The 21,336-nt window shown below is 39.5% G+C and overlaps 1 protein-coding gene across 1 annotated transcript in view; it reads right to left on the bottom strand.

Moving 5' to 3' along the window:
- The window catches only part of RGS6 (regulator of G protein signaling 6), an 848,561-nt gene that overhangs the window by 797,829 nt on the left and 29,396 nt on the right, over positions 1-21,336 (bottom strand). The window lies entirely within an intron of this gene.

Here is a 21,336-nt window from a genome sequence, read left to right as displayed (position 1 = left end):
TTACAAAACTGCGATATATAATGCTGAAGAGTAGACACAGGCATGCTCCCGAGTTTATCTTTCTGCTTTTTAACAAAGAATACCAAGAGAAAAAAGAAAATGATGTCCTTTTAATTATTTTAAATGTTCAAACACTTCACTGCAATCCTACATGAACATTCTAGTAATTGTGTTTCATTTAATTAAAAGTTTAACTGAGCTATTTTCTTAACTTCTTATTACAAAAAGATTGTTTATTAACCCACCGACTCTTTAAGTCTTAAAAAAAACATAATTTATGCTTACCTGATAAATTTATTTCTCTTGTAGTGTATCCAGTCCACGGATCATCCATTACTTGTGGGATATTCTCCTTCCCAACAGGAAGTTGCAAGAGGATCACCCACAGCAAAGCTGCTATATAGCTCCTCCCCTCACTGCCATATCCAGTCATTCGACCGAAACAAGCCGAGAAAGGAGAAACCATAGGTGACTGTAGTTTTAATTAAAATTTAATTAAAATTTAGACCTGCCTGAAAAGGACAGGGCGGGCCGTGGACTGGATACACTACAAGAGAAATAAATTTATCAGGTAAGCATAAATTATGTTTTCTCTTGTTAAGTGTATCCAGTCCACGGATCATCCATTACTTGTGGGATACCAATACCAATGCTAAAGTACATGGATGATGGGAGGGACAAGGCAGGAACTTAAACGGAAGGAACCACTGTCTGTAGAACCTTTCTCCCAAAAACAGCCTCCGAAGAAGCAAAAGTATCAAATTTGGAAAATTTGGAAAAAGTATGAAGGGAAGACCAAGTTGCAGCCTTGCAAATCTGTTCAACAGAGGCCTCATTTTTTAAGGCCCAGGTGGAAGCCACAGCTCTAGTAGAATGAGCTGTAATCCTTTCAGGAGGCTGCTGTCCAGCAGTCTCATAGGCTAAACGGATTATACTCCGAAGCCAAAAAGAAAGAGAGGTTGCCGAGGCCTTCTGACCTCTCCTCTGTCCAGAGTAAACAACAAACAGGTTAGATGTTTGGCGAAAATCTTTAGTAACCTGTAAGTAAAACTTCAAGGCACGGACTACGTCTAGATTATGCAAAAGACGTTCCTTCTTTGAAGAAGGATTAGGACATAATGATGGAACAACAATCTCTTGATTGATATTCTTGTTAGAAACCACCTTAGGTAAAAACCCAGGTTTTGTACGCAGAACAACTTTATCTGAATGAAAGATCAGATAAGGAGAATCACAATGTAAGGCAGATAACTCCGAGACTCTTCGAGCCGAGGAAATAGCCATCAGAAAAAGAACTTTCCATGAAAGAAGTTTGATATCAATAGAATGAAGGGGTTCAAACGGAACCCCTTGAAGAACTTTAAGAACCAGGTTTAAGCTCCATGGAGGAGCAACAGGTTTAAACACAGGCTTAATTCTAACTAAATCCTGAAAAAATGCCTGAACGTCTGGAACTTCTGCCAGACGCTTGTGTAAAAGAATAGACAGAGCAGAAATCTGTCCCTTTAAAGAACTAGCTGATAATCCTTTGTCCAAACCCTCTTGGAGGAAGGACAATATCCTAGGAATCCTAACCCTACTCCATGAGTAATTCTTGGATTCACACCAATGAAGATATTTACGCCATATCTTGTGGTGAATTTTCCTGTTGACAGGCTTTCGTGCCTGTATTAAGGTATCAATTACTGACTCGGAGAAGCCACGCTTTGATAGGATCAAGCGTTCAATCTCCATGCAGTCAGTCTCAGAGAAAGTAGATTCGGATGATTGAATGGACCTTGTATTAGAAGGTCTTGTCTCAGAGGCAGAGTCCATGGTGGAAAGGATGACATGTCCACTAGGTCTGCATACCAGGTCCTGCGTGGCCACGCAGGCGCTATCAATATCACTGATGCTCTTTCCTGTTTGATTTTGGCAATCAGACGAGGGAGCAGAGGAAACGGTGGAAACACATAAGCCAGGTTGAAGAACCAAGGCGCTGCTAGAGCATCTATCAGTGCCGCTTCTGGGTCCCTGGACCTGGATCCGTAACAAGGAAGCTTGGCGTTCTGGCGAGACGCCATGAGATCCAATTCTGGTTTGCCCCAACGGAGAACCAATTGAGCAAACACCTCCATATGGATCGCTGACAGGTGGCAAGAGTGAGTCTCTGCCCAGCAAATTATCTTGGAGACTTCTGACATCGCTAGGGAACTCCTGGTTCCCCCTTGATGGTTGATGTAAGCCACAGTCGTGATGTTATCCGACTGAAATCTGATGAACCTCAGTGTTGCTAGCTGAGGCCAAGCCAGAAGAGCATTGAATATTGCTCTTAACTCCAGAATATTTATTGGGAGGAGTTTCTCCTCCTGAGTCCATGAACCCTGAGCCTTCAGGGAGTTCCAGACTGCACCCCAACCTAGAAGGCTGGCATCTGTTGTTACAATTGTCCAATCTGGTCTGCGAAAGGTCATACCCTTGGACAGATGGGCCCGAGATAACCACCAGAGAAGAGAATCTCTTGTTTCCTGATCCAGATTTAGTAGAGGGGACAAATCTGTGTAATCCCCATTCCACTGACTGAGCATGCATAATTGCAGCGGTCTGAGATGCAGGCGCGCGAATGGCACTATGTCCATCGCCGCTACCATTAAGCCGATTACTTCCATGCACTGAGCCACTGTGGGGTGCGGAATGGAGTGAAGAACACGGCAGACATTTAGAAATTTTGATAACCTGGACTCCGTCAGGTAAATTTTCATTTCTACAGAATCTATTAGAGTCCCTAGGAAGGAAACCCTCGTGAGAGGAGATAGAGAACTCTTTTCTTCGTTTACTTTCCACCCATGCGACCTCAGGAATGCCAGAACTATCTCTGTATGAGATTTGGCAATTTGAAAGCTTGACGCCTGTATCAGGATATCGTCCAGGTAAGGAGCCACCGCTATGCCTCGCGGTCTTAGGACCGCCAGAAGAGAGCCCAGAACCTTTGTAAAAATTCTTGGGGCTGTAGCCAACCCAAATGGAAGAGCTACAAATTGGTAATGCCTGTCTAGAAAGGCAAACCTCAGGAACTGATGATGATTCTTGAGAATCGGAATGTGAAGGTAGGCATCCTTTAAGTCCACTGTGGTCATGTACTGACCCTCTTGGATCATGGGTAAAATGGTTCGAATAGTTTCCATCTTGAATGACGGAACTCTGAGGAATTTGTTTAGGATCTTTAAATCCAAAATTGGTCTGAAGGTTCCCTCTTTTTTGGGAACCACAAACAGATTTGAATAAAACCCCTATCCTTGTTCCGTCCGCGGAACTGGATGGATCACTCCCATTACAAGGAGATCTTGTACGCAGCTTAGGAATGCCTCTTTTTTTATCTGGTTTGCAGATAATCTTGAAAGGTGAAATCTCCCTTGTGGAGGAGAAGCTTTGAAGTCCAGAAGATATCCCTGAGATATGATCTCCAACGCCCAGGGATCCTGAACATCTCTTGCCCACGCCTGGACGAAGAGAGAGAGTCTGCCCCCTACTAGATCCGTTGTCGGATAGGGGGGCGCTCCTTCATGCTGTTTTAGAGGCAGCAGCAGGCTTTCTGGCCTGCTTGCCCTTGTTCCAGGACTGGTTAGGTTTCCAGGCCTGCTTGGATTGAGCAAAAGTTCCCTCTTGTTTTGAAGCAGAGGAAGTTGATGCTGCATCTGCCTTGAAATTTCGAAAGGCACGAAAATTAGACTGTTTGGCCTTTGATTTGGCCCTGTCCTGAGGAAGGGTATGACCCTTACCTCCAGTAATGCCAGCAATAATTTCTTTCAAACCAGGCCCGAATAAGGTCTGCCCCTTGAAAGGAATGTTGAGTAATTTAGACTTTGAAGTCACATCAGGTGACCAGGATTTGAGCCATAGCGCCCTACGCGCCTGGATGGCGAATCCGGAATTCTTAGCCGTTAGTTTAGTCAAATGAACAATGGCATCATAAACAAATGAGTTAGCTAGCTTAAGAGTTCTAAGCTTGTCAACAATTTCAGTCAATGGAGCTGTATGGATGGCCTCTTCCAGGGCCTCACACCAGAATGCCGCCGCAGCAGTGACAGGCGCAATGCATGCAAGGGGCTGTAAAATAAAACCTTGTTGAATAAACATTTTCTTAAGGTAACCCTCTAATTTTTTATCCATTGGATCTGAAAAAGCACAACTGTCCTCAACCGGGATAGTGGTACGCTTTGCTAAAGTAGAAACTGCTCCCTCCACCTTAGGGACAGTCTGCCATAAGTCCCGTGTAGTGGCATCTATTGGAAACATTTTTCTAAATATAGGAGGTGGGGAAAAAGGCACACCGGGCCTATCCCACTCCTTACTAATAATTTCTGTAAGCCTTTTAGGTATTGGAAAAACATCAGTACTCACCGGCACTGCATAGTATTTATCCAGCCTACACAATTTCTCTGGTACTGCAATTGTGTCACAGTCATTCAGAGCAGCTAATACCTGCCCAAGCAATACACAGAGGTTCTCAAGCTTAAATTTAAAATTAGAAATCTCTGAATCAGGTCTCCCCGATTCAGAGACGTCACCCACAGACTGAAGCTCTCCGTCCTCAGGTTCTGCATATTGTGACGCAGTATCAGACATGGCTCTTACAGCATCTACGCGCTCTGTATCTCGTCTAACCCCAGAGCTATCGCGCTTGCCTCTCAATTCAGGCAATCTGGATAATACCTCTGACAGGGTATTATTCATGATTGCAGCCATGTCCTGCAAAGTAATCTCTATGGGCGTCCCTGATGTACTTGGCGCCATATTAGCATGCATCCCTTGAGCGGGAGGCGAAGGGTCCGACACGTGGGGAGAGTTAGTCGGCATAACTTCCCCCTCGACAGACCCCTCTGGTGACAATTCTTTTATAGATAAAGACTGATCTTTACTGTTTAAGGTGAAATCAATACATTTAGTACACATTCTCCTATGGGGCTCCACCATGGCTTTTAAACATAATGAACAAGTATCCTCTGTTTCAGACATGTTTGTACAGACTAGCAATGAGACTAGCAAGCTTGGAAAACACTTTAAAGCAAGTTAATAAGCAATATAAAAAACGTTACTGTGCCTTTAAGAGAAACAAATTTTGACAAAATTTGAAAAAACAGTGAAAAAAGGCAGTTACACTAACAAAATTTTTACAGTGTATGTAACAAGTCAGCAGAGCATTGCACCCACTTGCAAATGGATGATTAACCCCTTAATAACAAAAACAGAATAATAAATGACAAAACGTTTTTTTTTTTTTTGTTTTTTTTTTTAAACACAGTCACAACAACTGCCACAGTCTACTGTGATTGTTACCCTCCTCAAACACGGCTTTGAAGCCTTTTGAGCCCTTCAGAGATGTCCTGTATCATGCAGAGGGAAGCTGAATGTCTCTGTCAGTATTTTTATCTGCACAGAAAAGCACTAAAATAGGCCCTTCCCACTCATATTGCAACAGTGGAAAGCCTCAGGAAACTGTTTCTAGGCAAAAATCAAACCAGCCATGTGGAAAAAAACTAGGCCCCAATAAGTTTTGTCACCAAACATATATAAAAACGATTAAACATGCCAGCAAACGTTTTATATTACACTTTTATAAGAGTATGTATCTCTATTAATAAGCCTGATACCAGTCGCTATCACTGCATTTAAGGCTTTACTTACATTAATCCGGTATCAGCAGCATTTTCTAGCAAATTCCATCCCTAGAAAAATATTAACTGCACATACCTTATTGCAGGAAAACCTGCACGCCAATCCCCTCTGAAGTTACCTCACTCCTCAGAATATGTGAGAACAGCCATGGATCTTAGTTACTTCTGCTAAGATCATAGAAAATGCAGGCAGATTCTTCTTCTAAATACTGCCTATAAACAGATAAACAGTACACTCCGGTACCATTTAAAAATAACAAACTTTTGATTGAAGTTGAAAAACTAACTATAATACACCACTCTCCTCTTACTACGCCCATCTTTGTTGAGAGTTGCAAGAGAATGACTGGATATGGCAGTGAGGGGAGGAGCTATATAGCAGCTCTGCTGTGGGTGATCCTCTTGCAACTTCCTGTTGGGAAGGAGAATATCCCACAAGTAATGGATGATCCGTGGACTGGATACACTTAACAAGAGAAAAGCTATTTAAATTGTCAAGAAAAGTAAAAAAAAAATGAGAAACTGGAATTTTTTTCTTATAGATTGGAATACCGGCATCAAATTGTCCTTATCAATCGTGAAACAGAAAACTTTAGGATACAATATCCATTTAAAGGAATATGAAACAGTGTGTTTCATTGTTGTAATAGAAAAAAAGCACTAAGCAGTGGGTTATACTTAATAGAAATCATTGCAATATGTATTATCTATCATTTTAAATAGATTTTTAACTTTTATTTATTTTTTAAACTTCATTAGTGCAGTTTCCATTACTTCTGTCACAGCCCTAAAAGGAGGCCAAGGTCTCTACAGGAAGTCATTTATAAGCTTGATGTCATAAAACTTAGTAGCATGAGCTGGTTTACTATTAAATGCATACTAGATCAATGCTCAAAAGAGGCAGAATTCAACCTAAGTCGCCAATATGTCACCTCACTTATTTCCATGATTTCTAAGTGCTCAATTTGGAAGAAACAAGTACGTTGTTTGCTGTTTTTTCTTTTTCTGTTTCTTTTTCTGTTCACTTTGATTTAACATATGTCTTTTTAACTAAATAAGCACTATTTAGTATCCCTTTAATTAATATAAGCAAATAGATGGGCTTGCTCAATTTAGATAATTTCAATTAAATATTAAAAATCTCAATATTATCTATTAAAAAATAGGAGAAAATAGAATGGCCTCTAGTTATTAAGGTCTGGCGGACCTGATCCGACACTGCGGATCAGGTCCGCCAGACCTCGCTGAATACGGCGAGCAATACGCTCGCCGTATTCAGCATTGCACCAGCAGCTCACAAGAGCTGCTGGTGCAACGCCGCCCCCCTTGCAGACTCGCGGCCAATAGGCCGCCAGCAGGGGGGTGTCAATCAACTTGATCGTACTCGATCGGGTTGATTTCCGGCGATGTCTGTCCGCCTGCTCAGAGCAGGAGGACAGGTTATGGAGCAGCGGTCTTTGTGTAGGCTCGCCAGAAACACGGGGCATCAAGCTCCTATCGGAGCTTGATAAATATGCCCCAATGTATGGAAGTGAGTAATAACTTTGCATCAAACTTCAAACAATTGATACAATGGCACTCAAAATAAATATATGTTCATACTGCATGATGTTTTTTATAAGGACAGAATAAATAGTCTACACAAACATAAAGAAACAGCTGTATCCTTATCCCCTGTAAAACTAGTACACACAAGTAGTTCATTATGCTGACCCACACACTGGGATTATATATTGAATTTACACACAGCTATTCATGGTTAAGTACACCAAATGTATTCCCAGCGGTGATATAATACTTCAAGGTTCAGAATATAATTATAAGGAAACACCTTTGTCTAAAAGTATTAGATCCCAAAGAGCCTATATAAACAATAATGCAAGCCACTTAATTCTCAAGTAGAAATAAGCACAAGCAATAATTAATAAAGTCAGCAAACCTAATATGTTTCATGGCTGCTTATGCTTTTTACAAATGGTGTTTCATCAGCAACATTACACCTTTGTCTCACCCCTATCCTCTAGATAGTAAGCTTTTCATGGTAGGGACCTACTCCTGCAACGCATACATTTAAAAGGACAGTCACCTCGTCAAAATTTAAAATTTCAGGATTCAGATAGGGCATGCATTTTTAAACAACTTTACAATTTACTTTTATCATCAAATTTGCTTTGTTCTCTTGGTATTCTTTGTTGAAAGCTAAGCCTAGGTAGGCTTATATGCTAATTTCTAAGCCCTTGAAGGCCGCCTCTTATCTCTATGCATTTTCACAGGTTTTCACAGCTGGACAGTGCTAGTTAATGTGTGCCATCTAGATACATTGTACTCACTCCCGTGGAGTTATTTGTGAGACAGCACTGATTGGCTAAAATGCACATCTGTCAAAAGAACTGAAATAAGGGGTAGTCTACAGAGGCTTAGATACAAGGTTATCACAGAGGTAAAACGTGTATATTATATAACAGAGTTGTTATGCAAAACTGGGGATGGGTAATAAAGGGATTATTATCTTTTTAAATATAAACATTTTCCAGTATACTGTCCCTTTAAGTCTAATTGTATTGTATTGTATACACCAAATAATGTATTCAGTGCTGCTGAATATTCTGCATGCCTCTTAATATGGGCTAGATTACGAGTGGAGGGCAAAATAGCGATTTGCCATGCGCAATATTTGCGCTCCACTCAGTATTACAAGTAAAGCGCCAATGTGAACGTGACTTCACGTTCCCATTGCATGGAAGCCTTGCGCCCACGATAGACACGCAGAGAACCTATCGCAGTGCAGGGGGGTAAGTCGCGTAGCGTTGGTCAGCATATTTAAAACATATACTCATAATAACACATAATATATATGTATATAAGCATATACATAAATATTTATAGAGAAAACACAGTCCCTATATATCGCTTTGTAAAAGGCACGCTTTTTTTTTTTATAAAATCCACATCCCCTCACTGTAGCTCCTTAAGCTGCTTAGTGTATTTATTTATTTTTTAAAAGATGCTCGTATTTTTATTTTTAAAAAGGAACTGTATACTTTATTACAGGGACATTTTTTAAATTAACCTATGGTTCTCAAAGTGCTACCATGAGCTTGCAGTAGCATTAACATGCACTTTGCACCTTTATGGGGGCACATTAATTAGCGCTCCACTTGTAATCTAGCACCAATGTGTTTAATTCCCTGCAAAAAGGGGTTAAACACATACTTGGGGGACAATTTATCAGGGCCGAATGGCCCCTAATGCCCCTGTTTCCGCGCTAGCCTTCAGGCTCGCCAGAAACAGCAGTTATGAAGCAGCGGTTCCTTAACTGGTCCACTGCCCTCTGAGGCTGCGGACATCAATCCACCTGATTGTGTACGATCAGGTTGAATTGACATTCCCTGCTCAGCGGACGATTGGCCACAAATCTGCATGGGCGGCATTCGCACAAGCAGTTCACTAGAACTGTTGTGCAATGTTAAATTGCCGACAGCGTATGCTGTCGTCATTCAGCGTTGTCTGGTGGACATGATACGCTACAGCGTATCATGTCCGCGAGACTTTGATAAATCGGCCCTATATAGATCACTACAGATCAGCAATGCAATTCAGCTGCTAATCTGGACACAGTCTGTGAGCCAATCTGGAGAAGCATATATGTTTAACAGCCAAATATTCACCATATCTGGCTACGGACAAAAGTGCACTGCCACCCCTGGACATTAAACACTAAAGTCTGTTATAAGCATAGTATTGAAGTTATTCCCCATCTCCCTCTTGTTATGGGAGCTGCCGTGTTGAAATCTGTTTTTATTGCATTCCAGTGCTGAGATTTTGGCACCTGTGCCACAAACTCTCCTTTGGATACTGAGCTTTAACTGCGCTAGAAGTAAGCTTTTTGCACGTGTTGGGTTGCGCTTGTATTACAAGTTGAAAGTAAAACTGTTTTTGTTTGCGCGCTAACCCTCCGCATGTAAACAGCCGAACTTAGAATATAGTGATTTGTGACACTTTTTGTTTTACAAAATAGTTAACCAGAGTTCTGAGGTTGCTCTAACCCGACACACGTTAACTTAAACTGCGCTCAAGCAATCACATTTACTTTATCTTGTAATACGAGCCAAAAAAACTGACGCACACAAACAGCAACGATAAACCTCCTTATCGCTCGCGAACAGCTGTTAACGTTCCACTTTTGTTCGAGCCCTTAGTGTTTAATGTCCTTTTATCTAGCATATCAACCATTTGTGTTACATTAGAGCATTTTCTATTGCAATATCATGTAAACCAGGGTTCTTCAAATCACAGTTTGGGACCCATTACTGGGTTGCAACAACCATGTTTACTGAGTCGCAACTTGTGTGGTGTATATGTGTAATTAGGAGAGTGTGTGTGGTGTGTGTATGTGTAATATCAGAGTGTGTGTTGTATGAGAGTGTGTGTGATGTGAGTGTGTATAAAGTTTGTGTGTGTATGTGTAGTATGAGTGTGTGTGGTGTGTGTATGTGTAATATCAGAGTGTGTGTGCTGTTGGTGTTGTATGAGAGTGTGTGTGATGTGAGTGTGTATGTAGTATGTATGTGTATGTGTAGTATGAGTGTGTGTGGTGTGTGTATGTATAATATCAGAGTGTGTGTGACAAGTGTGTTGTATGAGAGTGTGTGTGGTGTGTGTATGTGTAATATCAGAGTGGGGGCCTCTCTATTTTGATTTGAGAGGAACATTGCCTAATGCTGTGATAATCATATGTCCTGAGTTGCATAATTTGCCTTAACCCCGCCCTACTTGAACAGGGGCTATCAATCATCCCGATCAGATCGGGATGAATTTTCTCCACCTCATTTTGGGTGGCAGAGAGGGTTAAGGGCTAGATTTATTAAAGCCCTACGGCTGCAAGTTCTCACAAGAACTTGCTCACTGTAATTTATCTAGCAGCGGTCACCAGACCACCGCTTCCCCTAACCTCTTTGCCACCTCTAAGGTCGCGAAATTCAATCTCCTCGGTCTAGTCAGACCGAGGAGATTGACAGCTCCTGTCCGCACTTGATTGGCTGTGCGCGGGTAGGGGGCGGGATTGCATGTGAGCGCAAAATTGTGCTCGTGTGCAATGGCGAATACCTGCAGGTAATTTCACCCTGCCACAGGCGAGCTGAGGTGTACAGGGGCGCGTATACGTGCCCCTGTCTGCCTCAGCTTTATAAATCTAGCCCTAAGATCTGCGGTCTTAGACCGCTGATGCTTAACTAGCTTTTCAGGCTCATTCGCACAAGCCTAAAAAAATCCTGGCACCACAAAGCCTGCTTTCAAAGCTTGATAAATGGGGCCCATTGGGTGAACTGATGACAAGAGGCGTATATATGTGCAGCCACCAATCAGCAGCTAGCTCCCAGTAGTGCATTTCTGCTCCTGGGATTACCTAGGCATTCTTTTTTAACAAAGGATATCAAGAGTACAAAGTAAATTAGATAATAGAAGTAAATTGGAAAGTTGTTTAAAATTGTATGCTCTACATGACATAAAAAGTTTGGGTTTCATGTTCCTTTAAATTTGCAAAATGATCCTAAATCCAGGAAATGAATGTGGAAAGTGTGTGAAGGATGTAGTTGGATGGGGGGGGGGGGGGGGGGCATTTTATTATCTATTCTTTTTGCTTGTTGGTTATACAAATATCTGGATAAAAAAATTATCTACGTCTTTTTGCATATAACTGGTTGCTATATCATTATATACCTTTTTTATAGTTATTCATCCCCAAATGTATTTTGTGTTTAAACTACATAACTCCTTTTTTACTGCTTTTTATAGATACATATCTGAAAATATTTAATGTTACCTGCAAAACGTTATTTCTTAACTTTCTATAGATGAACTTTATTTCCCAAGGAAACTTTGAAGTAGACACTCAATTTTAAGTCAGTGGTGATCAAAGGCATTCTGAAATGCGTAGAAGTCCGTGCGGAATGGGTTTAATAACGGTTAGCTGTCTGAACAGAGAAAAGGATTAACAGGTTGGCAGATCCTCAAGCAATCCTGAACACTGTTCAAGAGCATGAATTTTGGCACAAGCAGACTTATGGGTCTCCGAATTAAGATGCTGTGACGTGCATCAGAATAAAATTATAATCCTGTAGTATCTGTGATCTGAAAACAATGCTTTTTCTGGTTATAATAAATTATTCTGCATTAAATAAAAGTCAGAACATATATGAAATAATGATTATTTATTTAAACTCTTAAAATAATATTTAATATTATGTGGATTTTTTTAATGTTGGAAAGCATTAAAGCTTGCTATGTTTACAGGCAAAAAGGGTGTGAAATAACGCATCTGCTTACTAATGCCTAGATTTAGAGTTCTGCGTTAGCCGTCAAAACCAGCGTTAGGGGCTGGTTTTGGCCGCCCGCTGGTATTTAGAGTCAGTCAGGAAAGGGTCTAACGCTCACTTTGCAGCCGCAACTTTTCCATACCGCCGATCCCCCTACGCCAATTGCGTATCCTATCTTTTCAATGGGATCTTTCTAACGCTGGTATTTAGAGTCTTGGTTGAAGTGAGCGTTAGAAATCTAACGACAAGACTCCAGCCGCAGAGAAAAGCCAGGAGTTAAGAGCTTTCTGGGCTAACGCCGGTTCATAAAGCTCTTAACTACTGTGCTCTAAAGTACACTAACACCCATAAACTACCTATGTACCCCTAAACCGAGGCCCCCTCACCTCGCCGCCACTCTAATACATTTTTTTAACCCCTAATCTGCCGACCGCACACCGCCGAAACCTACGTTATCCCTATGTATCCCTAATCTGCTGCCCCTAACATCGCCGACCACTATATTATATTTATTAACCCCCTAATCTGCCGCCCCCAACGTCGCCGCCAACCTACCTATAATTATTAACCCCTAATCTGCTGACCGGACCTCACCGCTACTATAATAAAGTTATTAACCCCCTAATCCGCCTCACTCCCGCCTCAATAACCCTATAATAAATAGTAATAACCCCTAATCTGCCCTCCCTAACATCACCGACACCTAACTTCAAGTATTAACCCCTAATCTCCCGACCGGACCTCACCGCTACTCTAATAAATGTATTAACCCTAAAGCTAAGTCTAACCCTAACACTAACACCCCCCTAAGTTAAATATAATTTTTATCTAACAAAATAAATTAACTCTTATTAAATAAATTATTCCTATTTAAAGCTAAATACTTACCTGTAAAATAAACCTAATATAGCTACAATATAAATTATAATTATATTGTAGCTATTTAGGATTTATATTTATTTTACAGGCAACTTTTGTATTTATTTTAACCAGGTACAATAGCTATAATAGTTACCTAGTTAAAATAATTACAAAATTACCTGTAAAATAAATCCTAACCTAAGTTACAATTAAACCTAACACTACACTATCAATAAATTAATTAAATAAAATACCTACAATTATCTACAATTAAACCTAACACTACACTATCAATAAATTAATTAAATAAAATACCTACAAATAAATACAATTAAATAAACTAACTAAAGTACAAAAAATAAAAAAAAGCTAAGTTACAAAAAATAAAAAAATAATTTACAAACATTATAAAAATATTACAATTTTAAGCTAATTACACATACTCTAAGCCCCCTAATAAAATAACAAAGCCCCCCAAAATAAAAAAATGCCCTACCCTATTCTAAAATAAAAATTGAAAAGCTCTTTTACCTTACCAGCCCTTAAAAGGGCCTTTTGCGGGGCATGCCCCAAAGAATTCTGCTCTTTTGCCTGTAAAAAAAAACATACAATACCCCCCCCCCAACATTAGAACCCACCACCCACATACCCCTAATCTAACCCAAACCCCCTTAAATAAACCTAACACTAAGCCCCTGAAGATCTCCCTACCTTATCTTCACCACGCCGGGTATCAACGATCCGTCCAGAAGAGGCTCTGAAGTCTTCATCCAAGCCCCAAGCGGGGGTCCATCATCGGGCTGAAGAGGTCCATCATCCGGCTGAAGTCTTGATCCAAGCGGGGGCTGAAGAGGTCCATCATCCAGCTGAAGAGGTCCATTATCCGGCTGAAGTCTTGATCCAAGCGGGGGCTGAAGAGATCCATCATCCGGCTGAAGTCTTCTATCAAGCGGCATCTTCAATCTTCTTTCTTCCGGATCCATCTTCATCCGCCGACGCGGAACATCCATCCTGGCCGACGACTTCCCGACGAATGACGTTTCTTTAAAGGCCCTCATCCAAGATGGCGTCCCTCGAATTCCGATTGACTGATAGGATTCTATCAGCCAATCGGAATTAAGGTAGGAAAATTCTGATTGGCTGATGGAATCAGCCAATCAGATTTCAAGTTCAATCCGATTGGCTGATCCAATCAGCCAATCAGATTGAGCTCGCATTCTATTGGCTGATCGGAACAGCCAATAGAATGCAAGCTCAATCTGATTGGCTGATTCCATCAGCCAATCAGAATTTTCCTACCTTAATTCCGATTGGCTGATAGAATCCTATCAGCCAATCGGAATTCGAGGGACGCCATCTTGGATGATGTCATTTAAAGAACCGTCATTCGTCGGGAAGTCATCGGCCAGGATGGATGTTCCGCGTCGGCGGGATGAAGATGGATCCGGAAGAACGAAGATTGAAGATGCCGCTTGATAGAAGACTTCAGCCGGATGATGGATCTCTTCAGCCCCCGCTTGGATCACGACTTCAGCCGGATGATGGACCTCTTCAGCCCGATGATGGACCTCTTCAGCCCCCGCTTGGATCAAGACTTCAGCCGGATGATGGACCTCTTCAGCCCGATGATGGACCTCTTCAGCCCCCGCTTGGGCTTGGATGAAGACTTCGGAGCCTCTTCTGGACGGATCGGTGATACCCGGCGTGGTGAAGATAAGGTAGGGAGATCTTTATTTTTTGTAACTTAGCTTTTTTTATTTTTTGTACTTTAGTTAGTTTATTTAATTGTATTTATTTGTAGGTATTTGTATGTAATTCATTTATTGATAGTGTAGTGTTAGGTTTAATTGTAGATAATTGTAGGTACTGTATTTTATTTAATTAATTTATTGATAGTGTAGTGTTAGGTTTAATTGTAACTTAGGTTAGGATTTATTTTACAGGTAATTTTGTAATTATTTTAACTAGGTAACTATTAAATAGTTCTTAACTATTTAATAGCTATTGTGCCTGGTTAAAATAAATACAAAGTTGCCTGTAAAATAAATATAAATCCTAAAAAAGTTACAATATAATTATTATTTATATTGTAGCTATATTAGGGTTTATTTTACAGGTAAGTATTTAGCTTTAAATAGGAATAATTTATTTAATAAGAAATAATATATATATAATATAACACCCCCCCTAAGTTATATTTAACTTAGGGGGGTGTTAGTGTTAGGGTTAGACTTAGCTTTAGGGGTTAATAAATTTATTAGAGTAGCGGTGAGGTCCGGTCGGCAGATTAGGGGTTAATACTTGAAGTTAGGTGTTGGTGATGTTAGGGAGGGCAGATTAGGGGTTAATACTATTTATTATAGGGTTATTGAGGTGGGAGTGAGGCGGATTAGGGGTTAATAACTTTATTATAGTAGCGGTGAGGTCCGGTCGGCAGATTAGGGGTTAATAATTGTAGGTAGGTGGCAGCGAAGTTGGGGGGGCAGATTAGGGGTTAATAAATATAATATAGGGGTCGGCGGTGTTAGGGGCAGCTGATTAGGGGTACATAGGGATAATGTAGGTTGCGGCGGTGTACGGAGCGGCAGATTAGGGGTTAATAGTATAATGCAGGTGTCAGCGATAGCGGGGGCGGCAGATTAGGGGTTAATAAGTGTAAGTTTAGGGGTGTTTAGACTCGGGGTACATGTTAGGGTGTTAGGTGCAGACTTAGGAAGTGTTTCCCCATAGGAAACAATGGGGCTGCGTTAGGAGCTGAACGCTGCTTTTTTGCAGGTGTTAGGATTTTTTTCCAGCTCAAACGCCCCCATTGTTTCCTATGGGGAAATCGTGCACGAGCACGTTTTTGAAGCTGGCCGCGTCCGTAAGCACCGCTGGTATTTAGAGTTGCAGTGGCGGTAAATATGCCTGTACGCTCCCTTTTTGGAGCCTAACGCAGCCCTTCTGTGAACTCTAAATACCAGCGGTATTTAAAAGGTGCGGGGGGAAAAAGCATGCGTAGCTAACGCACCCCTTTGGCCGCAGAACTCTAAATCTAGCCGAAAGTTTGGGAGAACTGAACAGTAATCTATAAGAATGAAAAATACTAAAGAGCCAAAAGGTACTACACAAGCTCCCAATAAAGATCTCCTAATCTGATCCTAAAATATACAGTAAACAATTGTTTATTAAATAGTGACATATTACGTGGAAGATAGTAGATGTTTCCTACATGTCCCTTTTTCAAATTAAATAAATTAATTAAAGGGACAGTAAAATAAAAATTAAAGCTTCATGATTCAGATACAGAATTTAACTTTCTGGTTAACTTCTATCTAATTTGCTTCATTCTCTTGCTATACTTTGTTGGGAAAAAAAGCATACCTAGGTAGGCTCAGGAACAGCAATTAACTACTGGGAGCTATCTCTCTTTAGTGACTGCCTCTTTTTGTTGGCTCACCAGATGTATTCAGCCAGCTCACAGTAGTATTGCTGCTCCTTCAAAAGAGGATACTAAAGAGGATACATATCCCTTTATCTATACCATTTTTCGTATTTATACTCTTCATAGTTTAATAGAAACAGAACACGATTGGTGTCTAGATAATGGGCTATAACAACTATTTGGGAATTAGTTTTTCTACTTATGAATCTAATTAAAGGGACACTGAACCCACATTTTTTTCTTTCATGATACAGATAGAGCAGGCAATTTTAAGGAGCTTTCTAATTTACTCCTATTATCAATTTTTCTTCGTTCTGTTGCTATCTTTATTTGAAAAAGAAGACATTTAGACTTTTTTTTTGGTTCAGAACTCTGGACAGCACATTTTTATTGGTGGGTGAATTTATCCACCAATTAGCAAGGACAATCCAGGTTGTTCACCAAAAATGGGCCGGCAACTAAACTTACATTCTTGCATTTTAAATAAAGATACCAAAAGAATGAAGAAACTTTGATAATAGGAGTAAATTAGAAAGGTGCTTCAAATTTCATGCTCTATCTGAATCACGAAAAAAAATTTGGGTTCAGTCTCCCTTTAAATGCAAATACTCTCTTTTTTTAAGGATTATGGTTTCACTTGACAAATACACCTCAAAACTAATGTGTCTAACCTTTAATGCTGACGTGTCTTGGGGACTTGAAAAGGGAATTGGATTATCATCTCTTGACCAATAGCTGTAACATTTTGTGTTTAAGGTTTGATGTATTTTTCCCTGCGAGTGACAACTAATCTATTTTGCTATATTTTCTGTATTTATAGTTAGACCTTGTTGCATTTCAATCAAACCAACTCTGTGGAAGCTGTTGTGTAAATACCGCTATTTTGTGCAAAGTGCACCCAATCAAAGTCCAGATTGCAAGTTGAATGTAAACTATCGCTTCCACGAAAGCGTTATTTGCGCTAAATATTGTCCTACTAAAGGACTTCCAAAGAACACTTGCAGCAGATCTACGCACACCGCTATATCCCCCTTCAGATGAGGCTCTTTCTACAAAAAATATTCTCTTCCTGAGATAAGCGTGACGGATGTACCTCTACAGATTTGCCGGTTTCAACAACAAAACGACAAAGATGGAAACGACCTAGAGTTACAGGAGCTCAGAGATTCCTTATTGTTCCAAACTCCAGAGCGTTCACATGTAGCCAGGATCGCAAGATTTAATGCTAATGGACACAGCGTTTCTGAAGGGATCATATCCACTATTCAAGAGGATTTACAACCTACCCAGCAAGAACTCTGTCTCAACCCCACTCTATTTGTCCGGGGACTGACCCACAGACTACTGGACATTGCGGTACACCTCTGGTATTGGTTAAAGAGACGTTGCATTGCTGGACACCTTACCATCCAGGCTGTAATACATGACACCATAGTTGAAAACATATATCTACATATTCCTCATGAATGATGTTCACTTGGCCTGAGTCATAGGCCTCTATTTAACAAAGTCTGCCGGACCTGATCCACACCTCGCTGAATGCGGAGAGCAATACGCTCTCCGTATTCAGCATTGCACCAGCAGCTCACAAGAGCAGCTGGTGCAACACCGCCCCCTGCTGATTCGCGGCCAATGGGCCGCCAGCAGGGACGTGTCGATCAACCCGATCGTACTCGATCGGGTTGATTTCCGGCGATGTCTGTCCGCCTGCTCAGAGCAGACGGACAGGTTATGGAGCAGCGGTCTTTGTGACCGCTGCTTCATAACTGCTGTTTATGGCGAGTCTGAAGACTCGCCATAAACACATGCCCAGAAGCTCACTTCGGAGCTTGTTAAATGGGCACCTTAAAGTCTCTTTTCATTATTGAATGCTACTGCAGAGTTTAATTTCATTGTGCAAATGCTCTAAAACATTTTGCAACTTGATTGATTGACCCCCACTGGAATCTTTTCCAATATCTATTTAAGTTTTTTTTTATCTATTTTTTTTTCCGTTTTCTCTTTCCTCCTAATGTTTAATGCCTTAGTTGTGACTGTTGTCATTTCACTACACCGTTACTCATATTAACATACTGTTGGAGCTAGTGCTATATATATAAAGTTTTTTAATAATCTCATCATTATGCAGATATTTACTCTATATTTTACTTAACCATGGAGTCCAAAAGTGACTCCAAAATTTGTGCTCCGCTATTATATTGCCATCTGGGTCCAAAAGTGGCCTCTCACATCATAGGAGGATATTTAGTGTTTATATTTAAAGTTGTCTATTTTTATATTTATACTTTGTTCCCAAGCTCTTACTGTTACCAGAGCATATTAATGCTCAAATAATTTATCTTACTGCACAAAACCGCTAGATATTGTTTAATCATAAATGTAGGCATATTGTGATCTTAAGTTTTCAAACTATTGCACTTACTGCAAATATCATCAAATAAGTATTCCTAAATGTCCTACTTGTATAATTATCAGACTTTTTGTATTTATGTACTATATCTGTAATATGCCTTAATAAAAACAATAAAGATAAAAAAATAAATTTAAAAATAAGCATTAGCCCAATGGGGGAGTTACACTGGGCGTGACAATAATTATAGCCGTACATAGAGATATGTTTCAGCATATGCAGATGCAATGGCACCTGTCTTATCAATGTATTAAAAAACAATAATACATTGATAAGACAGGGAGAAATGGGTTGATTTTAATGATGTGTATAGATGATAAGCTTTTGTAAATCTTTTAAAATTAGTCTTTAAACACATTCCAAACACAGAAACATAGAATTTACGGTAGATAAGAACCAAAAGGCCCATCAAGTCTTCCCAGATTTCTTGTGCAGCATAAACTTATTTATTAGGATAGCTTTATGGATGTTTTTTTCTACCTCTACTGGAAGTTGATTCCATGAATCAACTACCCTTTCTGTAAAAAAAAACCTGCTTCCTCATATTTCTTCTGAACCTGCTACCAAATGTTAGACCAGGGCTCAAGTCGTATGGTAAACGCATGGGAATGGAGTTCCTGCACTATTTTTGCAGGTGGCACTATTTTTACAGGTGTAACTAAGTTTCCTCTGGACAGAGAACTGAAATGCTTCAGTAAACACTGCTGCTGCTGGTGGTGGGAGGAGCTGAAGCACAGTCTGGTTAGAGGGATTGTGAGATCATCTAGTAATGGGCAGTAACACTTCCTACAATACACTAAATGCAAGCCTGTCAGCAGTCCTGCTGTGTGATCACCCCACACTGTGGAACACATGGTGCTTACATTTCTGTGTGGCTTGATTGGGTTTATTTAGCTCCCCTCAGCAGATATAGGACTATTGCACCTTAAGTGGGTAAGACTCTGTGACAGAGGAGTCATCTCAAACTCAAAGGGAACCATTCAACCCTTCATTGGATTTAATTTGCTTTCATTACCCAAAGCGTATAGATGATATGCATATAATTACAGTGCATATATATACATTTATATAAAACAATGAGAGGGTAAAAGTCTTGGTGAGTTCCCACACTTTTTTTGTAGGACTTGACCCCTGCGTAAGACCCCTTGTTTTGATATTTCTTTTTCTGTAGAAAATGCTTTCAGCTTCCACTTTATTAAGTCCCTTCATATATATGAAGGTTTCTATAACATCAACTCTCTGCCTTCTCTCCTCTATACTATATTATTTATATCATAGAGCATTTCTTTGTTCGTTTTATATTTTAGACCAACAAACACAAAGAAAACTTTTTTTTAGGTTTAGAGCAATACTGTGGGACTTCTGACAAATTAATTTCTAGAAAACATAAATAAAAATAATTTAAATATATATACTGGAAATTAATAAGTTACTAAAGAGTTAAGTGCCTATGCTGGGAATTGAACCAACAGCACACAAGACAAAGCATAACCCTGACCTAACCTGTCTTCAATTATTTTTGATGTGTTTATAATGATGTTGCAAAGATAAAAAAAAACACATACAAAATTCAAGTGACTTTAATTGGAACTGCACCAATCATACAAAACATAGAATATAACACTCTGTCAGCCTGGGTTCCAATACTACTAATAACAGTTTTCACTCTCATAAAAAAAGCCATTACTGACACAGTTAAAATAGGCTCATAAACTACCTATCTATGCTAATTATTTTAACTAGAGATTTGTGATTAAAGCATGCACAAAAATCAAAACTAATTTTCCCATTAGATCTAAAAATTTGCTAATTTCTTCATCCTAAAAAAGCATGGAAATAAATATCTCTCTATAAAGATAATAACGATAACTTTAAATGGATATTAAACAGTAAATACATGATAGCTATAATGATGCACACAAAGATTAGCCTTGTAATAATATACATGATTTTTTTTATTGTGTTAGTTGTTTAAATAATAAAGAAGTTAGGATAAAGTTTTATTTTGTATGAAGAATGGGCTGTTTTTTTTGTATAAGCAGTGTAATTTGTTCTGACCAAAGTTTAGATAAAACGAATGACCTTGTTTTGCCTATAGACATTACAAAGCTTTGCCACAGTCCCATACTGCGTTACAAAAAAAATACTTTTTAAAATGTAAAAGCTATCAAAAAATGATTTACTGATTCACTTCAAATGTATCAGTTTTGTAGAGATTGATATTCTGAACAATTATACAGCTAAATATGTTGTTATTCTATCTCTGTTATGGACATTTTGCCATTTTAAAAGTAAGGATTATAATGAAGTATTCATTTGAGAATTTTATATTAAGTGCTGTTTTTCTAATGCTAATAACTTCTGAATGGATGAATGAAATTGGTTGAGATGTGGTAGTTTATTTGTCAACTGAAACCTTATAATGTCAAACAATCTGAGGTAAAAAGGTTCTGTATTTTTTAAGATATTCTTTCAAATAACATAAAATTCTAAATGAAGAGAGCTAGTTGAATATTTAGACAAAGCTTCCATCAAAACATCCACATCAATCATTAAAGGGACAGAAAACACCTTGTAATTACAATCATTTTTTGTGTTGCTATAGAATAACATATCAGTCTTAGGGCCAGATTACAAGTGGAGCACTAAATATCGCTTTCTAGAAAGCAATAT

Source organism: Bombina bombina, chromosome 1, assembly GCF_027579735.1.
Source record: "Bombina bombina isolate aBomBom1 chromosome 1, aBomBom1.pri, whole genome shotgun sequence".
NCBI lineage: Eukaryota > Metazoa > Chordata > Amphibia > Anura > Bombinatoridae > Bombina > Bombina bombina.
Note: the sequence above shows the minus strand (reverse complement) of the source record. Positions and strands in the feature narration are given on the sequence as shown.